Below are 23,052 nucleotides of genomic sequence, written 5' to 3' on the forward strand. Positions count from 1 at the left end.
TGAAGCCAGGCACAGTGGCTCACATCTGTAATCTTAGCATTTTGGGAGGTTGAGTTGGGCAGATCACTTGAGGTCAGAAGTTCAAGACCAGCCTGCCCAACATGGGGAAACCCCGTCTCTACTAAAAATACAAAAATTAGCCGTGTGTGGTGGTGGGCGCCTGTAATCCCAGCTACTTGGGAGGCTGAGGCAGGAGAATCTCTTGAACCTGGGAGGTGGAGCTTGCAGTGAACTGAGATCACACCACTGCACTCCAGCCTGGTGACAGAGAGAAACTCCATCATAAGTAAATAAATAAATAAGTAACATACAGGCTGGGTGTGGTGACTCATGCCTTGTAATCCCAGCACTTTGGGAGGCTGAGGTGGGCAGATTGCTTGAGCAGGAATTTGAGACCAGCCTGAGCAATGTGGCAAAATCCCATCTCTACAAAAATAATAAAAAATTAGCTGGGCGTGGTGGCATGCACCTGTAGTCAGTGCCAGCTACTCCAGAGGCTGAGGTGAGAGGGTCACTTGAGCCTGCAAAGTAAAGGCTGCAGTAAACCATGATTGTGCCACTTCTCTCCAGCCTGGCTGACAGAGAGAGACTTTCTCTTAACAACAATAACAACAACAGCAGCAACAACAAAATATATATGTAGGCTGGGTGCTGTGGTGCATGCCTGTAATCCAAGCATTTTGGGAGGCCGAGGCAGGAGGATCACTTGAGCCCAGGAGTTTGAGACCAGCCTGAGCAACATAGTGAGACTTCATCTACTAAAAATATAAAAAAACTAGCTGGGTGTGGTGGGGTGTGCTTGTAGTCCCAGCTACTTGGGAGGCTGAGGTGGGAGAATCGCTTGAGCCTGGGAGATGGAGCCTGAAGTGAGCTATGATCTTACCCCTGCACTCCAGCCTGGATGACAGAGTAAGACTGTCTAAAAAAAAAAAAAAGTCAAAATAACAATAACAGCAACAATAAATAATAATAATAATAAAGGCTAAAATTATCCCTGCCTTAAAAAAAGAAAAAGAAGAAGAAACCTTTACTTCCATACACCCATAAGATCTGCACAACTTAAAAAGTCTGATGTCACTTTTTTTTTGAAACGGAGTCTTGCTCTGTTGCCCAGGCTGGAGTGCAGTGGCATGATTTCAGCTCACTGCAACCTCTGCCTCCTGGGTTCAAGCGATTCTCCTGCCTCAACTTCCCGAGTAGCTGGGATTACAGGCTCATGCCACCACACCCAGCTAATTTTTTTATTGTTTTTATTTTTATTTATTTATTTATTTTTGAGACGGAGTCTCGCTCTGTCGCCCAGGCTGGACTGCAGTGGCTGGATCTCAGCTCACTGCAAGCTCCGCCTCCCGGGTTTACTCCATTCTCCTGCCTCAGCCTCCCGAGTAGCTGGGACTACAGGCGCCCACCACCACGCCTGGCTAGTTTTTTGTATTTTTTAGTAGAGACGGGGTTTCACCGTGTTAGCCAGGATGGTCTCGATCTCCTGACCTCGTGATCCGCCCGTCTCGGCCTCCCAAAGTGCTGGGATTACAGACTTGAGCCACCGCACCCGGCCCACCCAGTAAATTTTTAATATTTTTGGTACAGATGGGGTTTGACCATGTTGGCCAGGCTGGTCTTGAACTCCTGACCTCAAGTGATCCACTCGCCTTGGCCTCCCAAAGTGTTGGGATTACAGGTGTGAGCCACTGCGCCCAGCCCTGATGATACATTTCATTTTAAACTATCGTTCAGGAGTAAGGGTAAAACAAGATTTTCAGAGAGGGAACCATAGGGAAGCTGGCGAGACTGTGGCAGAAACAGGAAATTGTGTACTCCATTTGTTGAAGTCTGAATCAGCCGACTATGTGGAGAGCACTTTGGTAATCCTACTTAGATATCTGCATACTTTGTGGTAGAGACATTTGTAAGTATCAGCTCTAGGGAAACCTGTTCCTATGTTCGCAAGGGCATAAGTACCAAGATATTCACTGTGGCACTGTCCGCCATTCTAAAGAAATGGAAAAAACCCGACTCTGCCCTGGTAGGAGAACAGGAGGTGAGATGCAGCATTGCCTATCATCGAATACTGCAAAGCAACGAAGCCAGAGAGTACGAAACTCCATCTGCCAATGCATTGAAACATCAAAAACATGATGCAAGAAAAAAGCAAGCGGCAACACGATATACACAGTATTATCATAATTTATGTAAAGTGAAATACACTGAAGCTGTAATATATATCATTAATGGAAATATACACATATATCAAAGTGTAGAAAAGTCAATTAGACTTACAGCTGACTACTTAACACAATAACCAATACTACACGTCAACAGCTGTGCCACTGGGGCAGGGGGAGGGGAGGGGAGGGGAGGGATGAGCCTCAGCTCTCTCCATAGTGGTTTATTTCTAGTAGATAGAGAAAGAGCTCCAAAGCAAAGGGATTTCATGGGTTATTTCTCCATGGCCAGTAAGGGTGTCTGTTACATCATTATTTTTCTGTATGTTTTAAAATTTTGTAATTACAATGTATTATCTCTGCATGAGCACTTTTAATTTCCCCTGTGAAGTAATCAGAAGAGTTGGAAAATAAATAAGAAGGAAATAACTTTATCATTCTGCAGTTGAGTATAATTTGAAGTTTAATTCCTGACTGTCTATCACCCTCCATCCTACCAGTGCTGGAGAATGCCTGGGAGGAGGTGTGAGAGGCCCGGCCGAGTCCAGTGAGTGTTTGCCCTGGTGATCCTCTTCCTTCTTGTGCCCATGACACTGCACCTTGATGTCCTGCTCTACTGCAGTGCCTGTCCCACCCCCTTGCTGCTGCAGCCCCATCCCTGGCCTCCGTGTCCTCCCATTGCACATTCTTGCTTCATATCCCAAGCAGTGCTGCACACACAGTGTGATGTCATTGTGCATCTCACTGTCACAATACGATAACAAAATGAGTGTTTTAAAAAGAAGAATTGGGCCGGGTGCAGGCTCACACCTGTAACCCCAGCACTCTGGGAGGCCGAGGTGGGCAGATCACCTGAGGTCAGGAGTTTGAAACCAGCCTGGCCAACATGGCGAAACCCCATCTCTACTAAAAATACAAAAATTAGCTGGCATGGTGGCACGCGCCTGCTAGCTACTTGGGAGTAATCCCAGCTACTTGGGAGGCTGAAGCTTGAGAATCGCTTGAACCCAGGAGGCAAAGGCTGCAGTGAGCTGAGATCATGCCACTGCACTCCAACCTGGGCCACAGAGTGAAACTCTGTACCCTCACCCCCCAAAAAAGGAAAAAAATAAAAAGAAAAGTTAGCATTTCTCCCTTCCCCCTAATAGTTGGGTCCACCTTCCTGGCCCCACATCTTAGTGTTGGATGGGGCCGTGCTTGCTGACCACATGTCACTTGCACACTTTCCCCAGCTTCAGTCCGCCAGGATAGGGTGACAGTACAGGGCCCAGGACTCAGAGGGAGGAGACCAGCAGAGGCAGGTGGAGGCAAGACTTGACCTTCCTCTTTCAATAACTCTAAATTAGTTCTTGCTGCTTTCACTCATGCAGGTTGACAGACTCCCTGAGACATGCAGACATGACTTCCTAAGCATCATTCGTGTGTCCATCCCAGCGCTGCCCGGCCATTTCTGACCTGGGCTCAGGATGGCACTGGCACCCAGGGTGATTTAGGGGTCAGGTTTCAGCGGGCTTTACCTGAGGTAGGCTCAGGTCACAGAGCACAGCCAGGAAGGAGAACCAAGCTCTTCTAGGAGTGTATGGAAAGAGTTCCAGGAGGAAGAGCTGCCTGGCTGAGCCCGGAGTTGGCCAGGTACTGGGGGAGGTGGGCTCCAGTGCTGTGGCCAACCTCACTGATGACACTTCCCAGGTCGCAGCCTTCTCCCCTACTCCCACCCTGCCCCTTGCAGCCCCTGCACTTACCCCACCTCCAGACTCCCCTTGCTCCCCTCCCCTTCCAGGGCACTCTCAGGGACTCTAGCCCCCAAGCTCCCCCTATCCGCATTCTTCTCTGAGCATCCCACCCTGATGCTTTGATAGACATGGGCTGGCCTAGGCCCCGCCCCTTCTTCAGTCTTCTCCAGTGTGGGGATACCATTTCCTCTCCTGCTATCAGCAGTCCGGGCCTGGGAGATGTGGAGTCTGTCCTTAGAGACAGGTCTCTAAGGTCTGTCCCCAACTTAGAGCATTTCTCCTTTCCTTCCAGCAGTTCCTTCTCTCTAAACCCGGTCTTGGGAGGACCCGGTCTTGGGAGGACCACGGAGCCTGTCTCCCAGCTGTGAGTGCACTCTCTGGCTGGCACCTTCCTCATCCCTCCTCCCTCAGGAGTGGCCCCTCCGGGCTCTGGTGCATCTTCTCTCTCCTCAGGGACCTGTTCCCACACCTCCTCCTTCCCTCCTCTCCCTCTCCTGGGGGCTTCCCTGGCCTCCCAACAGGCCCAGGAGGCCCTAAAAAGAAAACAAACCAAACTTCCCTTGACTCCACAACTCCCTCCAGCTACTGTCTCCTCTCCTTCCCCTGTTTATATCTACAGGTGTTTTCTAATCTCAGTTGGTGACTCTACTGTCCTTTTTAGCTTGTAGCTTCACCCAGCATCCCATCTGCTAAGGTCACCAGGGACCTCCCGGGCCACGTGTAATCACCACATCTCAGTTCTTGACTTCTGAAGTCCCTTGCTCTGCCTCTTCCCTTGTTTCAAGCTCCAGGCTCTTCAGTTTGCTCCTGGATTCACTCCCGCACCAGGGCCACATGGTCTCAGTCTCCTTGCTAATTCCTCCTCCAGGCTGCCCTCTAAAATTGCACCCCACCTTCCCCTGCCCCTGCTCAGCTGCTCAGTTGCTCAGTTGCTCAGCTCCTGCCCTTCTGTCTCCACCTGACCTCCCTAGACCTGAGGTTCTCAATCTTAGTTTGCATGAGAATCATCAGGGAGTTCTGTGAAATGCTGATGCCCAGGCTGATCGCATCCAGGGGAGGCCCAGGGTCACTGGTATTTTTCCAACACTCCCAGGTGATATAAGTGCTCTGTGAGGGCTGAGAAGCCCAACCCAGGGTGTTGCCTACACTATCAAGGCACCAGCATCGTGTCCTACGCAGGTGCCTTCCAGCCTGACCCCTCCTCTGAGCCCCACCTGCCAGTATGACAGCTCCATCTGGCATGGGAAGCGGAAAAAAATGTTACTTAAAAATCCAGCGAACTTATTAAGGAATCTGTGGCTGCAGTCCGAGCTGGTCCCTACAGGCTCGTGGTTCTTCTTAATCAAGTAGTAAATTCTTTATAAGGTGGTGTCTCACCACAATCATATGACCTAGATGTTATTATTCCCACTTTACAGACAAGGAAACAGACACAGAAACTTGCCCAAGGCCATGCAGGTAGCAGGAGGTGGAGCTGGGATTACAAACCCAGACAGTTTTGGCTCAACAGTCCAGGGTCATAACCAGTGCAGCTGCAGTGAGTCCTGCTACCTTCACAGGGGACAGCAGCCGGCAGGGTTGACTCCTTGGGCTGGTCACACAGGGACACGGGGACAGGTAGGCAGACGATGGGACTGCAATCGCCACATACACGTGACAATCTGCTGCTGCCTTTATGTTCCATTCCTTAAATACCTCTCCCCAGGATCAAGGCTGGCTGCAACATTTATCCAGGCCCAAACTCAGCATAGGCAGAGTCCAGCCCCACCAGGCATGGCAGCATTTTTTGTGATCTGGAGTAAGACCTTCTACCAGCAACTTCACTGGAAATTCCCTGGTAAGCGGTTTCTCCCAGTGATTTAAGTATTGGAACAGATTTGCTCTAATCTCACGAGTGTCAAAGGTTTAGTGGCCCCAAACTGCCTTCTGGAACGACCTCTCCCCCTTCCTGAAGTGGCAGCTCCTCTCTGCAGCTGCTTAAGCCAGAACCCTGGGGTCTGTGTTGGCTGCTCTTTTTTTTTTTTCTTTTCTTTCTTTTTAAATTTTTATTATCACCCCCACGTGCAGTTAACTCATCCCCAGGTCCCATCGATTCTAACTCCAAAATCTATCCGTCTCTACATCTGCCTCCACTCCCTGGTCCCGGCTGGCTCTGGCCCTATTCCTGATTCACGCTTTTCACTTCCATTTCTCTCTCCCTCCCATCCAAGTGAGAGGTGTTTACAAGACAAATTTGATCCTGTTTCTCTGGGGGCAAACAAAAGTATCAGTGGCCCTTTGAGGAAAAGCCCAAATCCTCATTGGGGCCTCAAGCCCCTCCTCCTCCCAGCAGCCCGCCTGGCGAGCCCAGCCACACCGGTCTTCTCTCTGCGCCTCCAAGGAACGCCCCCCGCCCCAGTTTCAGACGCCCCAGGCCTAGCCACCTCCTCGCTCTTTGCCTGGATATTAACCCATTCTTCAGCTTGCCCCCAGGGTTCCTCCACCCTGAGCCCGCAGCTCCTCCCTGACGCCTCGCCGCGGGTCTCGGGCGCTGTCAGCCCGGTGGGCGCAGTGGTAGGTCAGACCAGTAAGGGGCGCGAGGCCGGGGTGGGAGGGGACCTCAGGCCCAGGCCCCGCGGCTGCGCGGCCGCCAGCACTCAGGTGCGCCCAACTGGCTCTGTCGCCTCCCGGCGGCAGCGGCGACCCCGGCCCTCTCTCTCTTCAGCGGTCCCGGCGAGGCCTGGTGCTTCCCGGACCTGGGAAAAGGGGACCAGCAGTGCTGCCGGAGCCCCGCAGTTAGCCGGCGTTGCTCGGGTATTGAGAGAATGCTAACGCCCAGACCTGGGAGCACAGGATCCGAGGGCGGGGCGGGGCTTCCCAGCACTGCCCCGCCCACCTCTGGCCACGTCCTCTCCAGCTTCCTGGTGGTAATCAGCTAGGTCTTTGCTGGCTCCGCGGTCAGAGACGCCGGGTGCAAGTTCTCTGCCGCTTTACTATGTGGCGTGTGCAAGTCACCCTCACTCCTTTAAAGAACATTGACTGACCCTCTTTCACGTGCCAGGCACCATTACAGGCACTGAGCATACCGCCTGGAGCTTACAGTCTACTGTGGGGAGATTGATAACAAGCAAATAGGTTTTTTTTTGTTTTGTTTTGTTTTAAGACGGGTCTCGCTCTATCGCCCAGGCTGGAGTGCAGCCCCGCAATCTTGGCTCACTGCAACCTCTGCTTCCCGGATTCAAGCGATTCTCCTACCTCAGCTTCCTGAGCAGCCTGGACTACAGGCACGTGCCACCACGCCCAGCTAATTTCTGTATTTTCAGTAGAGAGGGGTTTTCACCATATTGGCCAGGCTGGTCTGGAACTTCTGACCTCAAGTGATCCGCCCCCCTCGTCCTCCTAAACTGCTGGGATTACAGGCATGAGCCACCGCGTCCGACCACAAATAAGTTTTTAAAAAGCATAGACTGTTAGGTGGTGATACTCCTTAGGGGAAAACATAGCAGGAAAGGGGATAAGGATCGCAGGAAAGAGGACCTGCAGTTTTAAGTAGGGTGGTCTGGGAGGCTTCCTCCTGCGGAGGGAGCTTTTCCTCTGAGGGAGGAGGGAGCCGAAGGTTCTCAGCAGAGGAACGACAGGACGCGACACGCTGTGTAACTGAGTCAGTCTGGCTGCTGTTGCTGCAAACACGCTGCAGGGGGCACGGGTGGGATCCCGGGACCAACTAGGAGCTCTTGCAATGAGGCAGGAGGCCTCGGCGGTGGTCGCGGAGGGGTGAGAAGGGGCTGGATTCTGATTTATGGAAGACAGAGCACACAGGATTTGCTGCTGGCTTGGATGTGGGGTGGAAGGAGGGAAGCAGAAAGTTAGGGATGACTCGCAAGTTTTTGGCCTGAGTTTCAGAAAGGATAGAAGTTGCCGGGATGGGGAAGGCTGCAGGAGAAGCCGGTTTGGGGGTGGGGAGATGTGGAACTCACTTTTGGGCACCTCCCATTGAAGATGAATATTCCACCTTTAAGTGGAGATGATGGTTAGATGCTGGCTGTGTCAGTGAGGCAGGACTTCACGGGGGGAGAGTTGGGGGTGGTGGGCTAGAAATCAAGATTTGGGAGTCATAACGTAGATATGGCATTTTAAAGCATTGGAACTGGATGAGATCATCCAGGGACTGACTGAGAAAAGCTGGGTAGGGGAGATAGGAGAAGGAGAGACTGGAGGAGATTGAGCTGGAGCAGTCAAGAAGGCTGGAGAAAAACCAGGAGGGTGGGGGGAGGCCCTTAAAACCAAGTGAAGATAGTGTTTAAGAGGAGGGCTGCTCAGCTGTCCCAAATGCCGATGACAGTTCAAGAGGAGGACTAACAGGCGACCATTGGATGTAACACCATGAGGTCATTAGTGAGGCTGATAGAGCAGCGTGGGTGAATGGTGGGGGGAAAGCTTGATTGGAGTGAGTTCAAGAGAGAAGGAGAAGAGAACTGCTGGAGACAGTGAGTCTAGACAAGCCTTCCCACAGTGTGAGCTTTGAAGGGAAGATGGGGAGCATCTGGAGGGAGATGTGAGTGCAGGTCCTGCAGAGGCAGGTGGGTTGATGCAGGAGAGGGAGGCCTGGCAGAGCAAGGCCTAGTGCTGGCTGTCAGGAGGTGCTTCAACCACAGCAATGAGCAGGAGGCTACAAATTATGCGCACGTCGCTGCAGCTAGGTGGGGCTTGTGGAAGTTCTCCTTTTTCCCCTTACGCTAACAATATTTTCTGAAAAGTGCATAAAACACAAATATGCCATTTTGTGAATGAAGTAGGTACTATGTAACCATCACCCAGGTTAAAAAAATTAAGGGTACTAACACCTCACCCATCTTCCCAGTGCTCCTCCACAATCATAATGCTTTCCTTCTGCTCTAGATATAACCACCATTCTGGCTATGCTGATAGTATTTTATTTTTATTTTTGAAACAGAGTCTCACTCTGTTTCCCAGGTTGAAGTGTAGTAGCACCATCTTGGCTCTGCAACCTGTGCCTCCTGGGTTCAAGTGATTCTCTTGCATCAGCCTCCCAAGTAGCTGGGATTACAGGTGTGTGCCACCGTGTCTGGCTACTTTTTTGTATTAACATTTTTAGTAGAGACGGGGTTTTGCCATATTGCCCAGGCTGGTCTCAAACTCCTGGCCTCAAGTGATCCTTCCACCTTGGCCGCTGAAAGTGCTGGGATTACAGGTGTAAGCCACCATGCCCAGCCAACAGTGATAATATTTAAAAAGTAGTTTTTTACTATCTCAGTACATTCCTAAATTTGTTTTGGTTGTTATTTAACTTCATTTGAATAGAAGGCCACTAAATATGGTTGTTTTTTGTTTTGTTTTGTTTTTGCCTTTTATTCAATGTCATGTTTGTGAATAGCATTCATGTTTTCTATAGTTTTAGCTTGTTCATTTTCATGGCTGCATAGGGGTCCATTGTAGAAACATATTGCAGTGATCTATTTACTTATTCCACTAAGATGGAAGTTTGGGGTGTTTGCAGATTCTGCCTTTCACAAACAGTGCTGCTGTGAACCTTTGTAGGTCTGTCACATGTGTCCTTGAGCAGGAGTCTCCCCGGGGGTAGAGTGGAAATGCTGGGTCAGAGGGCATGTGTATCTGCAGCTTGAATAGGTGATGCCAAACTCTTTCCAAAGTGGACACATAATTTTACACACTTACATTTTGATGGATGTGTAATGGCATCTCATTCTAGTTTTAATTTGCATTTCTCTAATCATAAATGAATTTTTTCATTTGAAAAAGTACCTGTTCAAGCGTTTTGTCTATTTTTCTATTAGGTTATAGCAGTACATAACCAACCACCCCAAAATTTTGTGACCGGAAAAAGCAGCACTAATTTCTTTCTTTCTGTTTTTTTTTTTTTTTGAGACAAAGTCTCGCTCTGTCACCCAGGCTAGAGTGCAGTGGCCAGATCTCAGCTCACTGCAAGCTCTGCCTCCCAGGTTTATGCCATTCTCCTGCCTCAGCCTCCCGAGTAGCTGGGACTACAGGCGCCCACTACCTCGCCCAGCTAGTTTTTTTGTTTTTGTTTTTTTTTTTTTTAAGTGGAGACGGGGTTTCACCGTGTTAGCCAGGATGGTCTCTATCTCCTGACCTCGTGATCCGCCCGTCTTGGCCTCCCAAAGTGCTGGGATTACAGGCTTGAGCCACAGCGCCCCGGCCAGCAGCACTAATTTCTTTTGCTCATGGGTCTTCAACTTGAGCAGGACTTGTCCTCAGCTGTGATAACTCAATGGCTGGGGGTGGGGCTAGCTGGAGAATGGCTTCTTCACAGCCAGCCAGTCTCAGGAGTACCCCAGAACAAGCATTGCAAGCATTGGGTGGAAGTGCAGGGCTTCTTCTGACTTAGTGTTGAATGTCCCAGATGTGTTTTTTCAGTCAAGCAAGTCACTAAGGCCAGCCCAGGTTCAAGGAAAGGGGAATCGGATTCTACCTTTCAATGAGAGGAATAGCAAAGAATTTGTAGTCAACTTTGATCTCCCTTGACTGTAACTTTTTTTCATATTGATTTGTAGTTCTTTATATATTCCCTCTATTTGTAATTATTTATTTTGGAGAGTTATTTTTTATTTATACCTTATCCCATCATGGCTTTGTTTTTACTCTATAGCTTTTCCCCGCTTTGTGGCTAATGCTTTATAAGTCTTGTTTAAGTTTTCCCCTCCCTCAAGGTCATAAGAGCTGTCTAACTTTCTAATCTAACTTTCTAATCATCTGAAGATTTCTGTCTTTGTCTTTCTATTTAGGTCATTAATCAACCTGGAATTTACTTTAGTGTATGGTGTGAAGTAGGGATCCAATTTAACTTTTTCCTCATATGGATATCTAAGTGTCATTTATTAAGAAGAATGTCCTTTCCTGTCTGCTCTGCAGCGCCACTTTGGCCAGAGAGCAAATGTTTGTGTATGCAAGAGTCCTTTCTGGGCTCTCTATTCTGTTCCATTCTAATATTCTATCTTTGAGTCAATACCACACTGTCTGAATTTCTATTTGTAATAGGTCTTGACATCTAGCAGAATAAGTTCTCCCATCTTGCTTTTCCTTAAAAGTGTCTTGGCTATCCTGTTTTTAAAAAATACTTCTTAATACATTTTAGACTCACTTTACAAGTTCCACAAAACATCTTTTGAATTTTTTATTTAAACTGACATCTGTATCATATTTGTTCTTCCAATATGTATTCGTAGTGTATCCCTTCATCTATGTAGGTGTTCTTAAAGCTTCTCACTGCACCTTTTTTTGTTCCATAGAATCCACAGGGTTTCGTATATTTTTCCTCCTTCAATCCATTACAATGTGGTGAATATCATTGATTTTTAAAAATTTAAGCCAATTTGCATTACTAGAATACATAAAATTTGGTCATGATGGATTATATATTTATAATATCTTTATATTTTATTGATATATCTTTTGATTTGGTTGGCTAATGTTTGATTTAGAATTTTCGCATTTACTTTCATGAAAGTGAGTGGTTTGTGATTTTCATTTCTCTAATGTCTTTGTCAGGTTTTAATATTAAGGCTCTGCTGGCATCATAAAGAAGTTGGGATGGTTCTTCTTTTTCTTTTCTTTACCTTTTTTTTTTTGAGACGGAGTTTCACTCTTGTTGCCCAGGCTGGAGCGCAATGGCTCCATCTCGGCTCACTGCAACCTCCGCCTCCCAGTTCAAGCGATTTTCCTGCCTCAGTCTCCCGAGTAGCTGGGATTACAGGCATGTGCCATCACATCCAGCTAATTTTGTATTTTTAGTAGAGATAGGGTTTCTCCATGTTGGTCAGGCCGGTCTCAAACTCCCCACCTCACATGATCTGCCTGCCTCGGCCTCCCAAAGTGCTGGGATTAGAGGTGTGAGCCACTGCGCCCAGCCTGGTTCCTCTTTTTCTGATCTATGGAAAAGTCTGTGTAACAGTGACATTGTTTCTTCCTTAAATGTTTGGTAGAATTCACCAATGAAGCCATCTGGAATTCAAGGATTTACATTTCTTTAATAATTGTAAGACTGCCCAAGTTACCCATTTCCACTGGTATAAATTTTGGTAAATTATATTTTAGAGAGAAATTTATCCATTACATTTGAATTTTCAAATATATGTTCATACTATTTTCTTATTTTTTGATGTCTGTAGGATCCTTGGTTAACTTCTCTTTTTCTTACTCTTGCTTAGTTATTTTCATTCTCTTTCTCTTTTTCTCTCTTCCATTTTGATCAGTCTTGCCAGGATTTTTTAACTTTGTTAATAGTTTCAAAGAAATGACTTTTGACTTTTAAATTTTATTTTGATTTCTCTATTGCATGTATTATGTTTGTTTCATATTTTATTAATTTATACTCTCAACTTTTTTATTCTACCTTTTTGGGTTATTTTACATTTCTTTTTCTAATGTCTGAAATGGACACTTTTTCATTAATTTTCTGACTTCCTTCAAGACTATAAATCTTCCAAGTACATAAAAGGCTACTTAGAGAGAAGCACAAGTTTTGATATGTGACATTTTTGTTATTCTTCTGTTGTAAATATTTTCTAACTTTCATGTATCATTTTCTTTTTGTATACTGAGTTGTTTAGGAATGTATTTCTCAGTTTTATTTTTAATATTAATTACCAAGTTGATTACATTGCTGTCAGAAATCATGTTTAATGGCTGGGCGCAGCAGCTCACGCCTGTAATCCCAGCACTTTGGGAGGCCGAGGCAGGCAAATCACGTGAGGTCAGGAGTTCGAGATCAGCCTGGGCAACACGGTGAAACCCCGTCTCTACTAAAAATAGAAAATTAGCTGGGCGTGGTGACACATGCCTGCAATCCCAGCTATTGGGAGGCTGAGGCAGGAGAATCGCTTGAACCTGGGAGGCAGAGGATGTGGTGAGCTGAGATCACACCATTGTACTCCAGCCTGGGCAACAAGAGTAAATCTCCGTCTCACCAAAAAAAAAAAAAAAAAAAAAAAAAAAAAAAAGAAATCATGTTTAATACTATTTCAATCAAACATTATCTTTTTTTTTTTTTTTGAGATAGAGTCTTGCTCTTTTGCCCAGGCTGGAGTGCAGTGGTGTGATCTTGGCTCACTGCAACCTCCGCCTCCTGGATTCAAGTGATTTTCTTGCTTCAGCCTCTTAAATAGCTGAGATTACAGGCACACACCACCACGGTGGGCTAATTTTTGTACTTTTAGTAGAGATGGGGTTTCGCCATATTGGCCAGGCTAGTCTTGAACTTCTGACCTCAGGTAATCTGCCCATCTAGGCCTCCTAAAGTGCTGGGATTAAAAGCATGAGCCACCGTGCCCGGCCTAAACATTATCTTTTTGTAAATGTTCATGTATGCTTGAAAAGAAACTGTAATCTGCTCTTGTTGAGTGCAGTATTCTGTATGTGTCCACTAGATCAAATATGTTAATAATATTGTATAGATGGTTTATTTCTTCCCTGAATTGTGATGGCTTTTTACTGCTTTTCTTGTCTATACTGAGAGACTTGTGCTAAATTCTCTCACTATGATGTTGGATTTGCTTTCTTCTTGTAGACACATAATTTTGGGCTTTATATATTTTGCGACTATGTGGTTAAGTGCATACAAATAGAACATTTTTATGTCTCTCTTGTAAATAGAATATTTTATCATCACATAATAATCCTCTTTATCTCTAATAATACTTTTTTGCTTTAAAATCTATTTTGTCTGACATTACTATAGCCACAGTAGCTCTTTTTTGGTTAATGCTCACATGGCACATTATACTTATTCCTTTTATTCTCAATATTTCTTTATTTTTTATATCCTAAATGTGACTTTTGTCACATCTAGATTTTCACAAAAAATCCAATTTACTAACATTTGCCATTTGACTGAAGCATTCATTTCTCTTACATTTAATATACTTATTAATGTATTTCTGTTTTTAAAATATCACTTTATTTTGGGCTATTTGCCTTTCTGTTCTACGTTTCTTTTTCTTGCTTTCTTGGGCTCAATTGTATTTTCTTGGACTTCGCTGTACTTTGTCATACATTTTCCATCAGAAGTTATTGTCTCCTTTTGTGTGTATGTGCTTTCCTTCAAAATTAAAATCTGCATACTTAATTTACCAAAGTTTACAGTTAATGAATACTTTTGCTATATTCCCCAGGCAATCCATGTATTGTCTTATATTTTAGTTCTTATTTTTTTGTATGCCGTAGGCATCACTGTTCTAGACAGTGTTCATTTATATTCACCCATGCATTTAAATGCTCATTGCTTTTCACTCTTTCCTGTACATAGGTCCTTCCATCTGGGATCACTTTCCTTCTGCCTGAAATAGCTCCTTGAGCATTTCCTTTAGTGAACGTCTGCTTCTAATTGAACTCTCAGAGTTTTTGTTTGCCTGAAAAAATCTTTATTTCATCCTAATTCTTGAAAGACATTTTTTTCCTTAGTGTGGAGTTCTAGGGTAGAAATGTTCTTTCAGCTCATTGAAGCTACCACTCCACTATCTTCCGCCTTGTTATGTGTGTACTGTTGTTGAGAAGTTAGATGTCAGTTTGAGACGTCTGTTTTTTCTTCTCTAGCTGCTTTTACAATTTTTCTCTGTATCTTTGGTTTTCTGCTGTCTCACTATGATGTATCCAGGGGTGAATTTCCTATTGACCAGGAGTTCCAAAGGCATGTGGATGGGTTTCAGCAGTTGGGGAGGGCTGGGAGGTGGGATCAGATACGGGGATGCCTGCAGCTTGTAGGGGATTGACCTGGGATGCCACATCATTGAGCCTCAGCTGTGTGCTCTGTAAAAGAGGGTTGATGATATTTACTTTGCCTCTCCATCTTCATTCAGTAAGCATTGATTGAGAACCCATTAGGTGCTAGACCCTTTCCTGGGTAGTGAGAACACAAGATGAGTCTCAGCTTTTGAGACTCTTCCAGCTAGAAGGGGAGGCAGGTGTGAGAACAGACATATATGATGGTGGATGCTACAGCCACAGGTGGCCCAAAGATGGGTCACTTTCACATGGGGTTGGGGGTGTAGGTAATAAAGGCTTCCTGGTTCATGGAGCTTCAACCTCATCTTAAAAGCCGCATACATTTTTAGTGGACCATCCACGAAAGAAGGCATTCCTAGGAGAGGGAACAGCAGGGGCTGGGAGGTGGGAAACAGTGTGGCTCATTAGTGTTACCAAATTGTTTCACACTGGGGGGTTGGGAGCCCTTTGGAAGGCTTCTGTTCTAGCCAGTAATCTTTTGGTTACCAGTGACCATAACACATGGCAGAAACTCACACTGCAAAGGTAGGGAGGGCAGAGGGATGGCCACCCCCTCTTGCCCCTACTTCTCTGGTTCCTTCCACCCATCAGGGATCATGTCTGCCCACCTAGCCTGACTTCACATCTTACATTCCCACCACCTAGAGGGCCAGATTCTCTTTATTCTAGTTAGAGCATTCTGAGGAGGGTGCTGATTGGCTAGTTTGGAGTAGGTGACCATCTTCAGACCAATCAGACATAGGGCCTGGGTCTTCTATGACCTTAGTCATTCCTGCTACAGCCCTGTGTTGTTTTGATGGCACAGCTCCCAGGGTAGGGGGCATTGCCTGGGGCCAGTCCTGCAGAAATTCACTACAGCATAAATGCTGTGGAACTCAACCATTGTTCTGCAGACAGAGGGCCCAGCGAAGGGTTTGTTTAATTTTATATTATTTTTATTTTTAATTGTGATAAAATACACATAATATAGCATTTACCATCTTAACCATTTTTAAGTGTACAGTTCAGTGGCATTAGGTACATTCACATTGTTGTGCAACCCTCACCACCATCCGTCTCCAGAACTTTTTCATCTTCCCAAACTGAAACTCTGTCCCCATTAAACAACTCCCCATTCTCATCTCCCCTCGGACCCTGGCAACCACCATTCTACTTTCTGTCTCTATGAATTTGACTACTCTAGGTACCTCCTGTGAGTGAATCATACAGTATTTGTCTTGTCTTTTCTTCTTTTTAGATGATGTCTCACTCTGTTACCCGGGTTGGGGTGCAGTGGTACGATCTTGGTTCACTGCAACCTCTGCCTTCCAGGCTCAAGCCATCCTCCTGTCTCAAACTCCCAAGAAGCTGGGACCACAGGTGTGTGTAACCACGCTCGGCTAATTTTTTTGTATTTTTTGGTTGAGGCAGGGTTTTGCCATGTTGCCCAGGTTGGTCTCAAACTCCTGAGCTCAGGCAATCCACTTGCCTTGGCCTCCCAAAGTGCTGGGATACAGGCATGAGCCACCGAGCCGGGCCAGTATTTTTCGTTTTGTGATGGGCTTATTGCATTTAGCATAATGTCCTCAAGGTTCATCTATGTTGGAACATGTGTCAAAATGTCCTTCCTTTTTAAGGATGAATAATATTCCATTGCATGGATGGACCACAGTTTGTTTATCCATCATTTGTTGATGAACACCTGGGTTTCTTCCACCCCTTAGCTATTGTGAATAACATTGCTATAAATATTGGTGTACAAATATCTCTTTGAGGACCTGTTTTCAATTCTTTTGGATATATACCCATAGTGGAATGGCTGGATCATGTAAAAGGAAATAAAATTTCAGGATCCTCTAAATTTATTATACCAAGGGGAAAGGCTCATTCATGTAGCATGTTTGCAATTCTGCTTCTTAGATTATAGATTAAGGCCGGGTGTGGTGGAGCACACCTGTAATCCTAGCACTTTGAAAGGGCGAGGTGGGTGGATCACTTGAGTTCAGGAGTTCGAGACCAGCCTGGCCAACATAGTGAAACCCCATCTTTACTAAAAATCCAAAAATTAGCTGGGCGCGGTGGCAGGTACCTGTAATCCCAGCTACTTGGGAGGCTGAGACAAGAGAATTTCTTGAACCCAGGAGGCAGAGGTTGCAGTGAGCCGAGATCACACCACTGCACTCCAGTCTGGTGACAAAGTGAGACTCAGTCTCAAAAAAAAAAAAAAGAAAAAGATTATAGATTAACTCTTTTACTCATTGCTCTTGTTCTGTAAATGACTAGGGGAGACCAGAGACCATAACTCCCCACTTCCAATCACTGATCTTTGTTATGGATTAACTGCCATTTTTATTGTCCTATACCTAACTTAGACCAGATAGCAGCCAAGACCCCATGACAGTTACATCTTCAGTGTGGAATGTTAAGTATACCTTTCCCGGAAGAAAAAGACCATCTTGACTAATCAGATCATTGTAACTATGTATTAAGCCATACATAAAAAGATGTTGAATGTTCTGTTAAGCTTCCCTAAACTTTGTCTGTATGCATGACCCTAAACTTCTACACTTTGGATCTACACTGACTTCCATCCTTTGGAATCTTTGCTTCCTGGGCCACTTGTCCTTGAACTTTGCACTTAATAAACTCTTTAAGTGAGATTCTGACCCTTTCGGTTAAGTTGGAAATCACATGGTAGTTCTATTTTTAATTTTTTGAGAAATGGTCTACTGTTTTCCGTAGCGGCTGCACCCTCTTACGTTCCCACGAATAGTTCACAAGGGTTCCGATTTCTTCACATCCTTGCTTGTGATTTATTGATTGATTGCGATTAGTGTGTAATGGATGTGAGGTGGTATCTCATTGTGGTTTTTATTGCATTTCCCTAATAACTAGTGATGTTGAGCATCTTTTCATGTGCTTATTGGTCATTTATATCTCTTCTTTGGAGATACGGCTATTCATGTCCTTTGCCTGATTTTTAATCAGGTTGGGTCTTTTTGTTGAGTTGTAGTAAAGAGCTTTAAGTAGGACTGTCACAGTTTGACTTACGGTTTTGACAGAATTGAGCCTGAAACTTTGGCAGGAATCAGGGTGAGGGGGAAGCGGCAAGAACTTGGGGCTGCCAGGACGGACACTGCACACAGTGGGCTCTTCGCAAAAGCTGAGCTCACCCAGGCCCTCTTCCTGCTCCGGATCTTGGATGGCCTAAGGAGGAGGACACTGGGATCACCTCTTTGGATCCTGGCCTTTTTTTTTTTTTTTTTTTTTTTTTTTTTGAGATGGAGTCTCGCTCTGTCGTCCAGGCTGGAGTGCAGTGGCGCAGTCTCGGCTCACTGCAAGCTCCGCCTCCCGGGTTCACGCCATTCTCCTGCCTCAGTCTCCTGTGGATCCTGGCCTTTTAAGGCTCTCAGGGAAGGCTCAGGCAGTCTCCAACAGACCCCTGGGAAATCCAGGGCCCTAGTTCCTCCATATGTGGTCCAGACGGAGAATGGTTAATGATCCACGCTTTAGGACACCTGCCTGCTATTTGCAGCAGGGGCTGACCATGGGGGTTGGGCTCTAGAAATCCGCAGGAATTTACACATAGGTGCTGGGCTGTATAAAGGTGGATCCCCCACTGGCTTTTCTGACTGGCAGATAGTTCAAAGACGTGGGCTGGGGAGCCAGAATGCCTGGGTCCAAATCCTATTTTGCCACATACCACCTGGGCATATTACACAACTCTTTTGTGCCTCCATTTACTGCTCTATAAAATGGGAATAATAAAAGCGCCTCCCTTATGAAGGATTGGGTGAGGATTACATGAGTTAATGTATGCAAAGCGTTGACATAGTGCCTGTCTCGTAGTAAACGCAATATAAATGTGGGTTATTGCTGTTATTTTCACTGAGACCAGGCCTTGTTAGGCTTCCCACCGCCCAGCAGCCTGCAGGCCTCCCGGACCACGTGGAGGTGTGGTTATCCTTGGGACGGGTCCTGCCTCCTGGGGCGGCTCGCACGGCAGCGCCTGGGGCCCGTTCCCGCGATTGCCGGCAGGGGGCAGCATTGCACTGCGACTGCTCCTGGGCGGCGCCGGCGGTCGGGCTTGGGAACCGCTCCTCGCGTGGGCCCGTGCCCTCGCTGCGTGCCTCGCGCTGTCACCTGCGACATCGGCGGGGTAGCCTGTGTAGCTGTCTGCCCAGTAGGGCTGGTATGGGGGCCGGAGACCACTGTCTCTGTTCAGCCCAGGGTCTCTTGGGGCAGGGCGCCCCACCGCCTCTTCCACGAGGCTCTCCAGCCCTCGAGTCCCCGGCGTGTGTGGCTCTTTCTCGGCCTCTCGTGGGGCCTGGATGCCCTTGACCGTCTTTGTTCCGTGCACAATCCCCCCATCTGTGAAATGTGGGCAATTGCGCGGTGGCTCAGGGCGCAGCCCAGGCCAGGCACAGAGTGTGAGGGTCGGGAGATGTTTGGACAACCCCCACCTCGGCCTTATTAAGTCGCGGACAGGCTGGGCCTGAGCGGTATTGCAGGCGCACGTGGCCTCTGGGGAGGGAGTGTGGCGGAGAGGATGTGCGCACCGTGTGGTCCTGATCTGGGCTTGAGCCCACCCCATGCTTGAATCTGCTCTGGGCCTTTTCTTATGCTCAGCCTGCTTCCTGGAATGGCTCCCCCTTCCTCCTTATTCAACCCCCTCGGGTATCTCAGAGTCCGTAACAGCCTTCCAGGTGTCAGGGCCTGGCATCAGCTTCCTTCCCCTGCCAGTCCCCAGAAACGTCTAGTCCTCGCCTGGGCCTACCCTTCACCCCCCACCACCAGACTCTGGGTCCACATTAGGACTTGTGTCTGTCCTGCCCACCATGACCCTTGGCAGGGGATCACGGGGATGGCCCGGCCTCCTGTGAAGGAAGGTCAGCTCCGTGATTCCAGTTGATTTTAGTCTGGAAATCTCGTGGACTCCAGAGGTCTAGCCTTTGGCTACTCTCCCCCACATTTCCTGGAGAGGCTTGACCACTGGCCCATAGGCCAAGGGGACCCTCCCTTCTGTGGTCACAGACCTTCAACAGATGATGGCAGATGCAGGCCACTACCCTCAGGTGACCCCACAAAGAGCCACACACTGGGGAAAGAACAGTCAGTGTTCCCAGTGAGTGGGAAGTGCACCCTAAAACAACTTAGAGATACAATTTTTCATTTATCAAGAATGAAACAAAGAATAATGTTTAGTGTTGGTGAAGGTGCAGAGCAGCAGACACTTTCATGAACTGCCCATGGAAATGTAGATTGGTTTTAAAAACAGCTTTGGAGGGCAATTTTGGAACGATGTATTAGAGACTTAAATGATGCATAACCTTTGACCCAGCAATTCCACTGCTAGGTATTTTTTCTACTAAGAAAATAATTGCATAAAAGTTGAAAATGCATGTATAAGTATTTTTACCGAAGCACTGTTTATAATGGTAAAAATTGGGGAGAATGTTCAACAGGAAACGAAGGATTGAATAATGTATGATAGCTCCATGGAATAGAACTGTAATCAGCCATTAAAAAAATCACATTTTTGGAAGAGAATTTCATAGCAGAGTTAAATGCTCACATTAAAATGTTCATTCATTCACTAATTAATTGATTTAACATTTATTGAATATCTGTGAGACATGCCAGGTATTCTTTTAGGCACTGAGAATACAACTGTAAATAAGATAAATACTATCGCCCTCCTTACTGGGCTTTCCTTCTATAGGCAAAGACAGGCAAGAAAGAAGTGAAAAATAATTTCAGGTAGTAATACTTTTGTCTGTTTCTCTTTCAAAATTATACTTGAATAGGAAAAAGGATGGGAAGAAGAGCATCAGAATGTCAACGGCGGTTATTTCTGGTTGGTGGTATCAGGTAGGATTTGTGTTAAGTTACGAGTAACTGAGAACTTCACTGTAGAAGCTTATAAAGACCAGGGTCTGATTGGCTCCTGTGTCCTGGGCTGATAAAGCAGCTCCACTCTGCCCTCCTGAAACGCAGGCTGTGCATGCCCTGCTTGGCTTCTCAAGGTCACAGGACGGTAGGCTTTCCTCCGGGTCTCCTGTCTACCTTCCATGCAGGAAGAAGGGGGAAGGCAGAGGAACAAAGTCTTTCTCCTCCAGAGGCTCTGCCTTTTATTTTATGTGAACAGAGCTTCAGTCAAGGTCTCATTGGTCAGAATGGACCACTTGGGAAGAACATGGAGGTAGTGTCATGGGTTATCATCATTTTCTTCTTCACATTTTCTGGCATTTTGTAAATCAAACAAGACATTAAAACTAGCTTCTGTGTATAAGAAATGAAGGACTTTTTGCGTTTTAAGAAACAAGGTTGGGGTGGATTGCTATGTGGGAATGGAGGGCAGAGGGCAGGCAGTTGCAGTTGGGCTCAGACACAGCTGCTATGGGTGCTGCGGTCCTGGAGGTCTCTCCCACTAATTTCCATCCCCCTGGGTCCTGTGTGCCCCTGAAGACTGGTGCAGTCCTCAGAGGACACGGTGGAGTGCAGGACTGTGGCTGTCCCTGGGAGGGCCGTACCTGTCTACTGGCCGCCTTGCTGACTGCCCTAACTCTCTCTGTTTGCTGGTCTCCAGGAAGGCTTTGTGGCTGCTGGGGTGAGTGTGTACAGCCCGGGCTCATGATGGGCTGGACTGACTGGCCCTGGGGCTTTCTCCCCAAAGGAGCTGGGGTTTGTCACCATGTGCAGGGCTGGTGGGTCATGTCAGGCTAATCTCGGTCTGTGTCCTGGCCTCTGCATTGTGTTCATTTCCTGTGGCTGCTGTATGAAATTTCAGCTTCTGGTGGCTGCCCGCATTCCTTGGCAGGGGGCCGCGCCCCTCCAATCCCTGCCTCTGTGATCACATGGTCTTCTCTGTGTCGTCCTTCTCTGACTCTTTCTTAGATGGACATTCATGATGGCATTTAGGGCCCACTTGGACAATCCAGGACCATCTCCTCATTTGCAGATGCTTGACTTAATCAAATCTGCAAACGCTCTCTCCAAATAAGGTCACATTTACAAATTCTGGGGATTAGAATGTGGACATCTGTTGGGGGCTATTTTTCATTAACTGTCCGGTGACTTTACTGCTCTGAGCCTTGATGATCTCATCTGTAGAGTGGGGATAAGAGTCCCATTCTCACAAAGTCTTGAGTCAGTCACCAACAGGCTGTGAGCAGGCGCTCGGCAGGCAACAGTGAGTGTTCCTCAGTGGTTGAGCCCTGCCCTGCCCCTCCCCTCTGACTGCTGAGGCTGCTTCTCCCTCGCTTTCTCTTGTTGGTTGATCTGCCCTGGTCCTGGAGACAGTGAGAGGACCTGGGTGGCAGGCCTGCCGATGGCCTCTGATCTGCAGACCCTTTTTCCTGTTTCCATCCCCTTCTCCTTCCACTGCCTGTCCCCACAGTGAGGCGTGTGTGCTGCTGTGGTGTACACAGGCCTTGCGCTTGGCAAGGGTTAAGCACATGCAGGCTCCTTCCCTGGGAGCCTCCCCTGGGGGCTTCTGCTTCCTCCCACTCCCTCTTCTGTTCCCTCATATCAAAGCTCCCACCAGGCTCAGTGGCTGAGGCCTGTAATTTCCCAGCACTTTGGGAGGCTGAGGCAGTCAGATCACTTGAGGTCAGGAGTTTGAGACCGCCTGGCCAACCTGGTGAAACCCCCCTTTCTACTAAAAATACAAAAATTAGCCAGGCATGGTGACACATGCCTGCAGTCCCAGCTACTTGGGAGGCTGAGGCAGGAGAATCACTTGAACGTGGGAGGTGGAGGTTGTAGTGAGCTGAGATCATGCCACTGTACTCCAGCCTGGGCAACAGAGCAACACTGTCTCAAACAAACAAACAAACAAACAAAGCCAAAACCCCCAAAACAAAAGACATCTCTGGGTCCCTCTCTATTTTCCAGACAGATCTCTGGCAAGTCAGGACTTTGCCCAAGGTTGCCTAGCATATTGACAGTGGATTCCGAGCCTTTGCCATGTTCCTGCCTCATCTGAAGGAGTTCCAGGCAGCCCTTGCTCCAAACCAAGTCTCCAGAAGCCTCCTGGGAGGTAGTACTTCCCCCCTTTAGGTTTACAGGGTGCTAAATGCACTATGGTGCCCAGATAGGAAAAATCAATCACAATTTCACTTCATTGCCAGATGGAAGAAGAGGTTTACAGGCCAGATAACCCGCTCTTGGAAATGGGTGTGTCCATATGTAGGGTGCTCAGATCCATTAGGGGCTGTGTTTAGCTGGAGGGCTGGGTCTGGGGAAGGGGCTTTCTGTTGGATGAGCAAGGGCTTCAGGTGGATGCAGCTCCCCCTATCCCTGCTCCCTTGGGAGAGTCAGGGACTCGGCTCTGAAAGACTGTGGGCTGCTGGGAGCCCCTGTGCTGCACCCCACTTAGGAGGATGGGGTGAGGAGGGGTGTGGTGGGGTGGACCT

The sequence above is a fragment of the Chlorocebus sabaeus genome, chromosome 9, assembly GCF_047675955.1.
Source record: "Chlorocebus sabaeus isolate Y175 chromosome 9, mChlSab1.0.hap1, whole genome shotgun sequence".
Lineage (NCBI taxonomy): Eukaryota > Metazoa > Chordata > Mammalia > Primates > Cercopithecidae > Chlorocebus > Chlorocebus sabaeus.